Source organism: Anomaloglossus baeobatrachus, chromosome 5 (genome assembly GCF_048569485.1).
Source record: "Anomaloglossus baeobatrachus isolate aAnoBae1 chromosome 5, aAnoBae1.hap1, whole genome shotgun sequence".
Lineage (NCBI taxonomy): Eukaryota > Metazoa > Chordata > Amphibia > Anura > Aromobatidae > Anomaloglossus > Anomaloglossus baeobatrachus.
The window spans coordinates 563591963-563607012 of record NC_134357.1 but is presented as its reverse complement, the minus strand read 5'-3'; the positions used below and the strand labels follow the sequence as shown (position 1 = coordinate 563607012).

The window sequence follows — 15050 nt, the reverse complement described above, 5'->3', positions numbered from 1 at the left end:
GCTGCTTCCTCGTGACGTCTGAGAGAAGAGGTAGCAGAGTCCGTGCAGGAGGTCAGGGCAGGATACCGTGTGGAGGCTCTCAGATATGGTGAGTTATGGCTCCAGCCTCCGCACAGATCAGGTCGCACGGCCGAGCTGCCTCAATAACTCACAGTGAGGGACAGCAGACACCAGCATACAGCATCACACACTGACTGCTCCTGTGCCCGGCTGCAGGACATTATACATCACATACAGGGCCTTACCTTACACGTGTGATGTCCTGCAAGCAGGGTCAGGTGTGATCAGTAAGTATACACTTTACTTATACAGATTACTGTGTGACTGGTATATGATATACTGTGATACAGACATCACATATTACAACAAATTGTTATATATCATCTCCTGTCTATAATTACAGTATATCATATACCAGACCTAGGAAAATACGGCCCGCAGACTACATCTGGCCCTCTGGCTGCTCCAGTCCAGACAACAGTCAAAGGGCTGAAATCAGTGGCTTACGGGCCGCACTAGACCTCCCACACCCACGTCACGCTTCATGATGTCATTGCTATCCGCAGCCTCAAGATGCCGATAGCAGTAAATACATTGGTGGAGACCGGAGCAGCCGGCTCCTTCATTTACCAATCAGCGTGTGCGACTGAGGCAGCGGATGTGATGACGTCACCGCGTCCTTGCTGTGCGGAGAGTGAGTGCACCAAAGACCAGAGGAGAGCGCCAGGGAAGGATTGATTTTATATGTGTAAGGCCTCTTTCACACGTTCGTCAAAAACCACGCACGTTTTTCACGGACGTGTCAGAGGTGCATTTTGCCCTCCGTGAGCCGTGTGCATGACACACGTGTGTTCTCCGTTTGTTATCTGTGATAACACACGGAGAACGGGAACTTTCTGCTCACCTGTCCCTGGATTCGCTGTCTGTGGTGCTGATCTCCGGTCTCCAGTCCTGCCGACTCCCGGCTGCTGCTTCCGGCCGCAGTGAAGTGAATATGCAATGAGAATAATGAGCGGCGGTCGGAAGAAAGTGACAGCAGCGGCAGAGACTGCAGGGCTGGAGAAGGTAAGTAAAGTTTTTTTATTTTTTTCTCAGACACGTGTGTTTTCTCCGGCGCGTGTCAAACGGAACATCTCCGTGTGGTCCGTTTGTGTTCCGTGTGACACCCGTGATGCCGGAGAAAAACGGACATGTTTACGTGTGGAGCACACGGACACACGTATGCTCCACACGTACACACGGTCCATGTCAGAACACGCACGTGAGCGCAGACCCATTGATTTTAATGGGACTACGTGTGCCCGTGTCTCCGGTACGTGAGGAAACGGACCAAACACGTACCGGAGACACGGACGTGTGAAAGAGGCCTAAGGGATGTGTGCTGTATATAGGAGTGAATGAGGGCTTATACTGAATTTAGGGGGACTGTGTGTGAAATTATGCTGTATATGAGACTCATACTGTATATCGGGGGGAGTGGGGTGTCAGCGTACTTAATTCTGCTCAATATTAAATGACATAATTCATATAAAATAATAATTAATATGTTAATATTAATATTGAGCAGAATTATTTTCAACCCATTGGTTCGGCCTCCACACCAGTCATGGTCTCGCATGTGGCCACTTTACTAATCTATACACTATAAGTGGTATACTATGTTCACAGACATCCGATGTTTTATATGTGATGGTATAATATCTGATGTTCTGTACTTCTAGTATTACATCAGATGTCTGCAGTTAATGTGTCATACACCAGTCACACACTCTCCTGTATACTCATACAGTTAGGTCCAGAAATATTTGGACAGTGACACAAGTTTTCTTATTTTAGCTTTTACAAAAACATGTTCAGAAATACAATTATATATATAATATGGGCTGAAAGTGCACACTCCCAGCTGCAATATGAGAGTTTTCACATCCAAATCGGAGAAAGGGTTTAGGAATCATAGCTCTGTAATGCATAGCCTCCTCTTTTTCAAGGGACCAAAAGTAATTGGACAAGGGACTCTAAGGGCTGCAATTAACTCTGAAGGCGTCTCCCTCGTTAACCTGTAATCAATGAAGTAGTTAAAAGGTCTGGGGTTGATTACAGGTGTGTGGTTTTGCATTTGGAAGCTGTTGCTGTGGCCAGACAACATGCGGTCTAAGGAACTCTCAATTGAGGTGAAGTAGAACATCCTGAGGCTGAAAAAAAAGAAAAAATCCATCAGAGAGATAGCAGACATGCTTGGAGTAGCAAAATCAACAGTCGGGTACATTCTGAGAAAAAAGTAATTGACTGGTGAGCTTGGGAACTCAAAAAGGCCTGGGTGTCCACGGATGACAACAGTGGTGGATGATCGCCGTATACTTTCTTTGGTGAAGAAGAACCCGTTCACAACATCAACTAAAGTCCAGAACACTCTCAGTGAAGTAGGTGTATCTGTCTCTAAGTCAACAGTAAAGAGAAGACTCCATGAAAGTAAATACAAAGGGTTCACATCTAGATGCAAACCATTCACCAATTCCAAAAATAGACAGGCCAGAGTTAAATTTGCTGAAAAACACCTCATGAAGCCAGCTCAGTTCTGGAAAAGTATTCTATGGACAGATGGGACAAAGATCAACCTGTACCAGAATGATGGGAAGAAAAAAGTTTGGAGAAGACAGGGAGCGGCACATGATCCAAGGCACACCACATCCTCTGTAAAACATGGTGGAGGCAATGTGATGGCATGGGCATGCATGGCTTTCAATGGCACTGGGTCACTTGTGTTTATTGATGACATAACAGCAGACAAGAGTAGCCGAATGAATTCTGAAGTGTACCGGGATATACTTTCAGCCCAGATTCAGCCAAATGCCGCAAAGTTGATCGGACGGCGCTTCATAGTACAGATGGACAATGACCCCAAGCATACAGCCAAAGCTACCCAGGAGTTCATGAGTGCAAAAAAGTGGAACATTCTGCAATGGCCAAGTCAATCACCAGATCTTAACCCAATTGAGCATGCATTTCACTTGCTCAAATCCAGACTTAAGACGGAAAGACCCACAAACAAGCAAGACCTGAAGGCTGCGGCTGTAAAGGCCTGGCAAAGCATTAAGAAGGAGGAAACCCAGCGTTTGGTGATGTCCATGGGTTCCACACTTAAGGCAGTGATTGCCTCTAAAGGATTTGCAACAAAATATTGAAAATAAAAATATTTTGTTTGGGTTTGGTTTATTTGTCCAATTACTTTTGACCTCTTAAAATGTGGAGTGTTTGTAAAGAAATGTGTACAATTCCTACAATTTCTATCAGATATTTTTGTTCAAACCTTCAAATTAAACGTTACTATCTTCACTTGAATTCTGTTGTAGAGGTTTCATTTCAAATCCAATGTGGTGGCATGCAGAGCCCAACTCGCGAAAATTGTGTCACTGTCCAAATATTTCTGGACCTAACTGTATGTACAGACATCAGATGTTATATACAAGATAATATGTGACTGGTGTAATGTCTGAAATTATGTACATATAGTATATTGGATGTCTGCAATCAATATATCATACACCAGTCAAATACTCTCCTGTATACTGTATGTGGTATACTATATACAGATACCAGATGTTATTTACAGATAATATGTGGCTGTTGGTATAGTATCTCATTTTTGTAATCACAGTGTATATATATATATACATATACTGTCATATGAAAATGTTAATGAATGAATTAATGTTAACCTATTTTCTTTATAACAATTTCGGTTTTTGCAACAGCTATTTCAGTTTCATACATCTAATAACTGATGGACTCAGTAATATTTCTGGATTGAAATGAGGTTTATGGAACAGAAAATGTGCAATCTGCATTTAAACAAAATTTGACAGGTGCAAAAGTATGGGCACCCTTATCAATTTCTTGATTTGAACACTCCTAACTACTTTTTACTGACTTAGGCCCGTTTCACACGTCAGTGAAAAACACTGACGTTCTTCACTGACGTGTAAAACACGCACATGTCCCTCCATGTTCCATGATTCACGGCACACGTGGGTTGTCCATGTGCAATCCGTGATCTGTGATTGCATATGGACATTACTCACCTGCCTTCGCTCCTGCTGTCCATGGTGCTGAAGTCCTCAGCTCTGCAGCGTCCGCTCACAGCAGCTACTTCCGGGTCAGCTATTCCTGCTCTCATGAATATTCATGAGCCAGGCAGGAGCTGCCGAGAGCAGAGGCTGCACAGAGAATCGCAGGCAAAGTAAGTTGAAAATATTTAATATTTAATATGTCCGTGATTTTCTGTTACATGTTTCACGGATCACACACGGATCCCACCATAGTGTGGTCCGTGGGTCATCAGTGATGCCAGAAAAAAACTGACTTGTCTCCGTGCAGAATCACGGCCACGGGTGTACGCTGCACGGATACACGTTCAGTGAAAAATCACTGATGTGTGAGCAGACCCATTGATTATAATGGGTCTGTGTATGTCAGTGATTTTGGTACGTTTTAAAAGAAGGGAATTTTGTTTACTTACCGTAAATTCCTTTTCTTCTAGCTCCAATTGGGAGACCCAGACAATTGGGTGTATAGCTTCTGCCTCCGGAGGCCACACAAAGTATTACACTCAAAAGTGTAACCCCTCCCCTCTGCCTATACACCCTCCCGTGCCTCACGGGCTCCTCAGTTTTGGTGCAAGAGCAGGAAGGAGGAAACTTATAAATTGGTCTAAGGTAAATTCAATTCGAAGGATGTTCGGAGAACTGAAACCAAAGAAACAATTGAACAACAAGCCCGAAGGGAACAGGGGCGGGTGCTGGGTCTCCCAATTGGAGCTAGAAGAAAAGGAATTTACGGTAAGTAAACAAAATTCCCTTCTTCTTTGTCGCTCCATTGGGAGACCCAGACAATTGGGACGTCCAAAAGCAGTCCCTGGGTGGGTAAAAGAATACCTCGATAAATAGAGCCGACACGGCTCCCTCTTACAGGTGGGCAACCGCCGCCTGAAGGACTCGCCTACCTAGACTGGCATCTGCCGAAGCATAGGTATGCACCTGATAGTGTTTCATGAAAGTGTGCAGGCTAGACCAGGTAGCTGCCTGACAAACCTGCTGAGCCGTCGCCCGGTGCCGCAATGCCCAGGACGCACCCACGGCTCTGGTAGAATGGGCTTTCAGCCCCGAAGGAAGCGGAAGCCCCGAAGAACGGTAAGCTTCAAAAATCGGTTCCTTGATCCACCGAGCCAAGGTTGACTTGGAAGCCTGCGAACCCTTACGCTGACCGGCGACAAGTAAAAAGAGTGCATCTGAACGGCGCAGGGGCGCTGTGCGAGACACGTAGTACCGGAGTGCTCTCACTAGATCTAATGAGTGCAAATCCTTTTCACATCGGTGAATTGGATTAGGGCACAAAGAAGGTAAGGTGATATCCTGATTGGATGAAAAGGAGATACCACCTTAGGGAGAAATTCCAGAACAGGACGCAGAACCACCTTATCCTGGTGAAAAACCAGGAAGGGGGCTTTGCATGACAGCGCTGCAAGATCCGACACTCTTCGGAGTGATGTAACTGCCACTAGAAATGCCACCTTCTGCGAAAGACGTGATAAGGAGACATCTCGCAGCGGCTCGAAAGGTGGTTTCTGAAGAGCCGTTAGCACCCTGTAAAGGTCCCAGGGCTCTAGTGGGCGCTTGTAAGGTGGGACTATGTGGCATACTCCTTGCAGGAACGTGCGGACCTGCGGGAGCCTGGCCAGGCGCCTTTGAAAAAATACTGAGAGCGCCGATACTTGTCCCCTGAGAGAGCTTAGTGACAAACCTTTGTCCATTCCAGATTGAAGGAAGGAAAGAAAAATGGGTAAGGCAAAAGGCCAGGGAGTAAACCCATTCACAGAGCACCAGGACAAGAATATCCGCCAAGTCCTGTAATAGATCTTGGCGGACGTCGGTTTCCTGGCTTGTCTCATAGTGGCAATGACATCCTGAGATAACCCTGACGATGCTAGGAGCCAGGACTCAATGGCCACACAGTCAGGTTGAGGGCCGCAGAATTCAGATGGAAAAACGGCCCTTGTGACAGCAAGTCTGTGCGGTCTGGAAGGGCCCACGGTTGACCCACCGTGAGATGCCACAGATCCGGGTACCACGACCGCCTTGGCCAGTCTGGAGCGACGAGAATGGCGCGGCGGCATTCGGACCTGATCTTGCGTAATACTCTGGGTAGCATCGCCAGAGGAGGAAACACATAAGGCAGTTGAAACTGCGACCCATTCTGTACTAATGCATCCGCCGCCAGAGCTCTGTGAACTGCGGAGATGGTGGATGCTGTGGCTTCCACCCACTGCAGAATTCGCCGTACTTCCTGGAAGGCTTGACGACTGCGAGTGCCGCCCTGGTGATTGATGTAGGCGACTGCAGTGGCGTTGTCCGACTGGATACGGATCTGCCTGCCCTCCAGCCACTGATGGAACGCCAATAGGGCTAGATACACTGCCCTTATCTCCAGAACATTGATCTGAAGGGAAGACTCCCTCGGAGTCCAGGTACCCTGAGCCCTGTGGTGGAGAAACACTGCTCCCCACCCTGACAGGCTCGCGTCCGTGGTAACCACAGCCCAGGTTGGGGGCAGGAAGGATTTTCCCTGCGATAGAGAAGTGGGAAGAAGCCACCACTGAAGAGACGTCTTGGTTGCCAGGGAAAGAGAGACATTCTTGTCGAGGTAAGTCGATCTCTTGTCCCACTTGTGGAGAATGTCCCATTGGAGTGGGCGTAGATGAAATTGCGCGAAGGGCACTGCCTCCATCGCTGCCACCATCTTCCCTAGGAAGTGCATGAGGCGCCTCAATGGGTGTGACTGACTCTGAAGAAGAGATTGCACCCCTGCTTGCAGAGAAAGCTGTTTGTCCAGTGGTAGCTTGACTACCGCTGACTGAGTATGAAACTCCATCCCGAGGTAGGTCAATGACTGGGTCGGTGTCAACTTGGATTTTGGAAAGTTGATGATCCACCCGAACTGCTGGAGAGTCTCCAGAGCGACGGTAAGGCTGTGTTGACACGCCTCCCGAGACGGTGCCCTGACTAGGAGATCGTCTAAGTAGGGAATCACCGAGTGGCCTTGGGAGTGTATGACCGCCACAACGGATGCCATGACTTTGGTGAAAACCCGTGGGGCTGTCGCCAAGCCGAAAGGCAATGCCACGAACTGAAGGTGTTCGTCCCCTATGGCGAAACGCAAGAAGCGTTGATGTTCGGGTGCGATCGGCACATGGAGATAAGCATCTTTGACATCGATCGATGCGAGAAAGTCTCCCTGTGACATCGAAGTGATGACCGAGCGGAGAGATTCCATCCTGAACCGTCTGGTTCTCACATGTCTGTTGAGCAGTTTGAGGTCCAGAACGGGACGGAATGAACCGTCCTTCTTTGGCACCACGAACAAGTTGGAGTAAAAGCCGCGCCCCTTTCCTGAGGGGGGACGGGAATCACAACTCCTTCTGTCTTCAGAGCGGCCGCTGCCTGAAGAAGTGCGTCGGCCCGAGCAGGGGGGGGGGGAGGTTGTGAAGAAACGAGTTGGAGCACGAGAGATGAACTCTATCCTGTAACCGTGAGACAGAATGTCTCTCACCCATCGGTCTTGAACATGTGGCCACCAGGTGTCGCAAAAGCGGGAGAGCCTGCCACCGACCGAGGATGCGGTTCGGGGATGCCAAGAGTCATGAGGAGGCCGCCTTGGAGGCAGTGCCTCCGGCAGCCTTTGGGGGCGTGACTTAGACCGCCACGCGTAGGAGTTCCTCTGACCTTTCTCCGGCCTATTGGACGAAGAGGATTGGGACTTGGCGGAGGGGCGAAAGGACCGAAACCTCGATTGTATCTTACGTTGCTGAGGTCGCTTCGGTCTGGACTGGGGTAAGGAGGAGTCCTTTCCCTCTCATCCAATCGTTCTCCAAACAATCGGTCGCCAGAAAACGGCAAACCGGTTAGGAATCTCTTGGAAGCCGAGTCTGCCTTCCATTCGCGCAGCCACATGGCTCTGCGGACTGCCACAGAATTAGCGGATGCGACCGCTGTACGGCTAGCAGAGTCTAGGACTGCATTCATGGCGTATGAAGAAAACGCCGACGCCTGAGAAGTCAAAGACGCAACCTGCGGAGCAGAAGTACGTGTGACCGCATTAATCTCGGTTAGACCAGCCGAGATAGCTTGGAGTGCCCACACGGCTGCCAAAGCCGAGGCAAAGGACGCGCCCGTGGCTTCATAGATGGATTTCACCAGGAGCTCTATCTGCCTGTCAGTGGCATCTTTTAGCGATGAGCCATCTGCAACCAATACCACAGATCTAGCCACCAATCTAGAGACTGGAGGATCCACCTTGGGACACTGAGCCCAACCCTTAACTACGTCAGAGGGGAAGGGCTGGTGTTTCTCCTGCTGAGAAGCCGACTCCTCTATAGGTGGAGGCGGGGGAGATAGATCTAACACCTGGTTGATGGACGAGATAAGATCATTTACTAAGTCGTCCCCTTCAGGTGTATCAAGGTTGAGGGCAACGTCATGGTCAGAGCCCTGAGCTGCGACCTCCGCCTCGTCCTCCAGCGAGTCCTCCAGCCGGGAACCTGAGCAGCGTGATGAAGCTGATGATTCCAAGCGGGCCCGCTTAGCTGGTCTGGGGCTGTGGTCCATGGAGGAGTCCTCCACGTGAAACCTAGAGCCCACCCCGGGAGCGCGCTGCGGTGTGGACCGAGAGGGACCTGGAGGCGCCGATCCAACAGTGTCCTGGGTCTGTGTAAGGACCGGTCTGGACTGCAAGGCTTCTAGCAGCTTGGCAGACCATTTGTCCATAGACTTAGCCATGGATTGTGAAAGTGACTCAAAGAGCTTCTCAGCAAACACTGCAAACTCTGTCCCTGCCGCCTGGACAGTGGTAGCATGGGGGTCTACCTGAGCCGAGGGGCCCTGGAACCCGCAGGCAACATAGCCCCACAAGAGGTACAGGTCGCAAAGAAACCCTGTGCCTTAGCGCTCTTGCTCCTTGTGGTCGACATGCTGTTGTGTCCCAGGAGAGTGATCACAGAGGGTATAAGGGAAGAGTATACAGCCCGGCCGAACAGAGATATATATATATAAAGATATATAATACGTATCTATTCAGGCAACCCAGGGGGACCAGCCCCGGATGACCGGTGTGGCTTACCGACCGCTAAAAAGCGGCGTGTGTGTCCTCTAGATTCCCTGCTCCAGGTCTCCCAGCGGTGAAGAGCTCTTTCCTGATGATTCTCCAGCGCAGAATGTTTGAAAAAAATGGCTGCTGGAGCTCTCAGAGGGGGAGTGGAGCGGTGGGCGGCACCAGGAAAAAGTGCGGGAATCTGGGGTCCCTATTGTGATCAAAGAGGGGGGAGGAAGCATACAGGATGCTCCGGCCCTCACTGCCGACGTCAGGACGGCTGTCCCGCCCCTACCCTGACAGACAGGTCCGGGGGCGGGAGTCTTGCCAGTAGGCCGCAACTGAAGCCGGGGACTAAATTTATGACCGCGGCCGACAAGCAGGCGCGGTCGGCGCGGAAGTCCCCCGGCTTTCACGGATCAGCAGCTGCTGTGTGTCCCAGGCAGCGTCCGGTCGGCTGTCTCGCCCCTACCCTGACAGACAGGTCCGGGGGCGAGATTTTGCAAGTAGGCCGCAACTGAAGCCGGGGACTAAATTTATGACCGCGGCCGACAAACAGGCGCGGTCGGCGCGGAAGTCCCCCGGCTTTCACGGCCTAGCAGCCCTTGCAGCGTCCGGGTGCCAGGCGCTCCATGAACCGTCCCCATGGGGACACAGAGTACCTGACAGATGCAGGGCCCGGTCCCTGATAAAGAAAATACTCCGGTCCGGCAGATTCCACACAGGGGCTGCGGAGGGAGCACGGTCCCAGTACCTGGATGACCGCTCAGGATCCCACTTCTCCCAGAGCCCCCAAGGGATGGTGAAGGAAATACGGCATGAGGCTCCGGCCGTCGTACCCGCAATGGGTACCTCAACCTTAACAGCACCGCCGACGTAGTGGGGTGAGAAGGGAGCATGCCGGGGGCCCCGTGGGAGCCCTCTTTTCTTCCAACCGATAACATCAGCAGCTGCTGCTGACTAAAATGGGAATGCATGAGTGGATGTGTGCCTCCTTCCACACAAAGCATAAAACTGAGGAGCCCGTGAGGCACGGGAGGGTGTATAGGCAGAGGGGAGGGGTTACACTTTTGAGTGTAATACTTTGTGTGGCCTCCGGAGGCAGAAGCTATACACCCAATTGTCTGGGTCTCCCAATGGAGCGACAAAGAAAAGCACATACGTACCAGAATCACTGACGTGTGAAAGAGGCCTTACTGAAGCACTACATTGGTTTTCTAACCTCATTGAGCTTTGAACTTCATAGGCAGGTGTATCCAATCATGAGAAAAGGTATTTAAGGTGGCCACTTGCAAGTTGTTCTCCTATTTGAATCTCCTATGAAGAGTGGCATCATGGGCTCCTCAAAACAACTCTCAAATGATCTGAAAACAAAGATTATTCAACATAGTTGTTCAGGGGAAGGATACAAGACGTTGTCTCAGAGATTTAAACTGTCAGTGTCTCAGAGATTTAAACTGTCAGTTTCCACTGTGAGGAACATAGTAAGGAAATGGAAGAACACAGGTACAGTTCTTGTTAAGCCCAGAAGTGGCAGGCCAAGAAAAATATCAGAAGGCAGAGAAGAAGAATGGTGAGAACAGTCAAGGACAATCCACAGACCACCTCCAAAGACCTGCAGCATCATCTTGCTGCAGATGGTGTTAATGTGCATCGGTCAACAATACAGCGCACTTTGCACAAGGAGAAGCTGTATGGGAGAGTGATGCGAAAGAAGCCGTTTCTGCAAGCACGCCACAAACAGAGTCGCCTGAGGTATGCAAAAGCACATTTGGACAAGCCAGTTATATTTTGGAAGAAGGTCCTGTGGACTGATGAAACAAAGATTGAGTTGTTTGCTCATACAAAAAGGCGTTATGCATGGAGGCAAATAAACACGGCATTCCAAGAAAAGCACTTGCTACCCACAGTAAAATTTGGTGGAGGTTACATCATGCTTTGGGGTTGTGTGGCCAATACCGGCACCATGAATCTTGTTAAAGTTGAGGGTCGCATGGATTCAACTCAGTATCAGCAGATTCTTGACAATAATGTGAAAGAATCAGTGACGAAGTTGAAGTTACGCAGGGGATGGATATTTCAGCAAGACAATGATCCAAAACACCGCTCCAAACCTACTCAGGCATTCATGCAGAGGAACAATTACAATGTTCTGGAATGGCCATCCCAGTCCCCAGACCTGAATATCATTGAACATCTGTGGGATGATTTGAAGCGGGCTGTCCATGCTCGGCGACCATCAAACTTAACTGAACTGGAATTGTTTTGTAAACAGGAATGGTCAAATATACCTTCATCCAGGATCCAGGAACTCATTAAAAGCTACAGGAAGCGACTAGAGGCTGTTATTTTTGCAAAAGGAGGATCTACAAAATATTAATGTCACTTTTATGTTGAGGTGCCAACATTTCAATCCAAAAATATTACTGAGTCCATCAGTTATTAGATATATGAAACTGAAATAGCTGTTACAAAAACCCAAATTGTTATACAGAAAAAAGGTTAACATTAATAGGGGTGCCCAAACTTTTTCATATGACTGTGTATATATATATATATATATATATATATATATATAAATCATACACACACCAGTCCTGTATTCTCCTGTATACTGGGTGCAATATCCTATATACCGACACCAGATGTTATATACAGATAAGTGACTGGTGTGATGTCTGATATACTATAGTCATAGTATATTATATACTATCACATATTATCTATCATACTGATCTATCTCTGAAGGAGATTGTGGTATCCAGAGATCTGAAGTTATATACAGGATATGTGACTGTTACATATTATGCTGAGTACAGAATATCATATATTACCAGTGCATATTATCCTGTATATACCATCTGATGTCTGTGCATATACGATAGTATATTACATCCAGTATACAGGAGAATACATGACTGGTATATGATATATTGTGACTACAGACAATCTGTGTTATATACAAGATGACCTGTTATTGTCTGTGGTCATAGTATAGTATATTCCTCCCCGCCCCCTTATATATATTCTGTGTAAATGTTAGTGTACTGCGGTGTCAGAGCGTTAATATATTCACCTAGTGCCTTCTCTGGTGTCCAGTACTGCTGCGCTGCTCTTCTGAGTCATGTGACGCCAGTTCAGACTGCGGATCACTTTGCTCTATGTGTGAGTGACGTCTCTCTCAGTGTAAGTCTATGAAGCCTTGTTCTCTCTCAGTGCAAAGGGGGCGTTACACGCTGCAACATCGCTACCGATATATCGTCGGGGTCACGTTGCTAGTGACGCACATCCGGCGCCGGTAGCGACGTCGCAGCGTGTGACACCAAGGAGCAACGATCGCAAAATCGTCCAAAAATGGTGACCGTTGACACGCCGCTCCTTTCCTTAATATCGTTGCTGCTGCAGGTACGATGTTGTTTGTCGTTCCTGCGGCAGCACACATCGCTATGTGTGACACCGCAGGAACGCCAAACATCTCCTTACCTGCGTCCACCGGCAATGTGGAAGGAAGGAGGTGGGCGGGATGTTACGTCCCACTCATCTCCGCCCCTCCGCTTCCATTGGCCGGCCGCTTAGTGACGTCGCGGTAACGTCGCTTTGATGCCGAACGCACCTCCCCCTTGAAGGAGGGATTGTTCGGTGGTCACAGCGACGTCGCTGCACAGGTATGTGCGTGTGACGCTGCCGTAGCGATAATGTTCGCTACGGCAGCGATTACCAAATGTCGCACGCACGACGGGGGCGGGTGCTATCACGCTCGACATCGCTAACAATCGCTAGCGATGTCGCAGCGTGTAAAGCCCCCTTTAGTCTATGAAGCCTTGATCTGGACCTCATTCTGACACTGCATAGACTTACATTGTAAAAGCCACTTCTGTGTTGTGTAGAGCGGAGTGTGACCCGGAGAGTCTGAAGAACCATTAGGTGACTCAAGAAAGGATTGGAGCAGCAGGGGACACCGGAGAAGGCAGTGATCAGTGAGTATACTAACACACTGACACTACACTAACATTTACACAGGTTTAGAGACGGTACTGTGCGGTTTCTTTAGATGGACGGTTTTGTTTGTTTTACAATGGAGCCGAGTATATCTGCATCAATTCTGAGTACAACATGCAATCTGCAAGCCACACACTTTTTTCCTAACACAGTTTTCTGAGCTCTAGACAGATTTCTGTAGTCACTATGTGACAGCTGAGTGATGAATGGTGATAGAGAGCTGTGCACACTGTCAGGATCCCCCTGTATTCCCAGGATAGGTCATTAATATCTGATTCAACGGGGTCCGGCCCCCTGCCAATCAGTTGTTCTAGGTACCAGCGGCCAGAGTGCCCAATTTTGCTCTGTCTTCTGATAGTGGCCACGGCTGGGTACTGCACATCTGCTCCTTTTCAAATCAATGAGGCATATGTGCAGTACCCGGCAAACTTGTGCTCATATGTCCACTCTCGCCACTGACATGACAGAATCCTAAAAGTGTGCAGCACATGCGCAGCGAGAATTCAGAAGTCTGCAATTACCTAGAGTGACTGCAGACTTTCATCATAAACCTGGACAACCCCTTTAATTATAAAATTAAGCACTGTAGCCCAATCCTAAAAGCGTGTAATATACTTACTGTCAGGATTCAGCTCTGCTCAGTGGTTCCATCAGTCATCACATGGCCACTCTACTCATGTGCGATTTTCATATTTAGTCATGTGTCAATTGGCTTCTCTTTCTACTTCTCTATTTTTCATTGAACATTGAGAGAGTTAGGAAGAGGAGCTCATCCGCACACGACTAAGTGCGCAAATCATATATAAATGAGCAATCACATGACGACCACTTGGGGGGGGGGGCGCCAAAAAGAATTCTTGCCCTGGGTGCCAGAAAGCCTAGATACAACTCTGAATAAGGGGAAACATGAAGAGACAGTAGATTGTGTGTGGAGAGAAATATAAGGTAAATATCCGATCACAACGGATCCTCAGTGATTGAGACAGTAATGTCACCGTCACATGAGTTACAGCCAATCAAGGGTCACAGTGATCACGTGTGATACATAGTGACATCACCGCTTTGACCAATGAAGTACCTGCAGTGATATACAGTCATATGAAAAAGTTTGGGCACCCCTATTAATGTTAACCTTTTTTCTTTATAACAATTTGGGTTTTTGCAACAGCTTTTTCAGTTTCATATATCTAATAACTGATGGACTGAGTAATATTTCTGGATTGAAATTAGGTTTATTGTACTAACAGAAAATGTGCAATCCGCATTTAAACAAAATTTGACCGGTATTAAAGTATGGGCACCTCAACATAAAAGTGACATTAATATTTTGTAGATCCTCCTTTTGCAAAAATAACAGCCTCTAGTCGCTTTCTGTAGCTTTTAATGAGTTCCTGGATCCTGGATGAAGGTATATTTGACCATTCCTGTTTACAAAACAATTCCAGTTCAGTTAAGTTTGATGGTCGCCGAGCATGGACAGCCTGCTTCCAATCATCCCACAGATTTTCAATGACATTCAGGTCTGGGGACTGGGATGGCCATTCCAGAACATTGTAATTGTTCCTCTGCATGAGTGCCTGAGTAGATTTGGAGCGGTGTTTTGGATCATTGTCTTGCTGAAATATCCATCCCCTGCGTAACTTCAACTTCGTCACTGATTCTTTCACATTATTGTCAAGAATCTGCTGATACTGAGTTGAATCCATGCGACCCTCAACTTTAACAAGATTCCCAGTGCCGGCATTGGCCACACAGCCCCAAAGCATGATGGAACCTCCACCAAATTTTACTGTGGGTAGCAAGTGCTTTTCTTGGAATGCGGTGTTTTTTTGCCTCCGTGCATAATGCCTTTTTGTATGAGCAAACAACTCAATCTTTGTTTCATCAGTCCACAGGACCTTCTTCCAAAATAT

At 48.2% G+C, this 15050-nt stretch overlaps 1 protein-coding gene across 1 annotated transcript in view; it reads right to left on the bottom strand.

The window, feature by feature from the left end:
• LOC142313024 (uncharacterized) overlaps positions 1-15050 on the bottom strand; it is a 327494-nt gene that overhangs the window by 311096 nt on the left and 1348 nt on the right. The gene's annotated exons all lie outside the window — the stretch shown is intronic.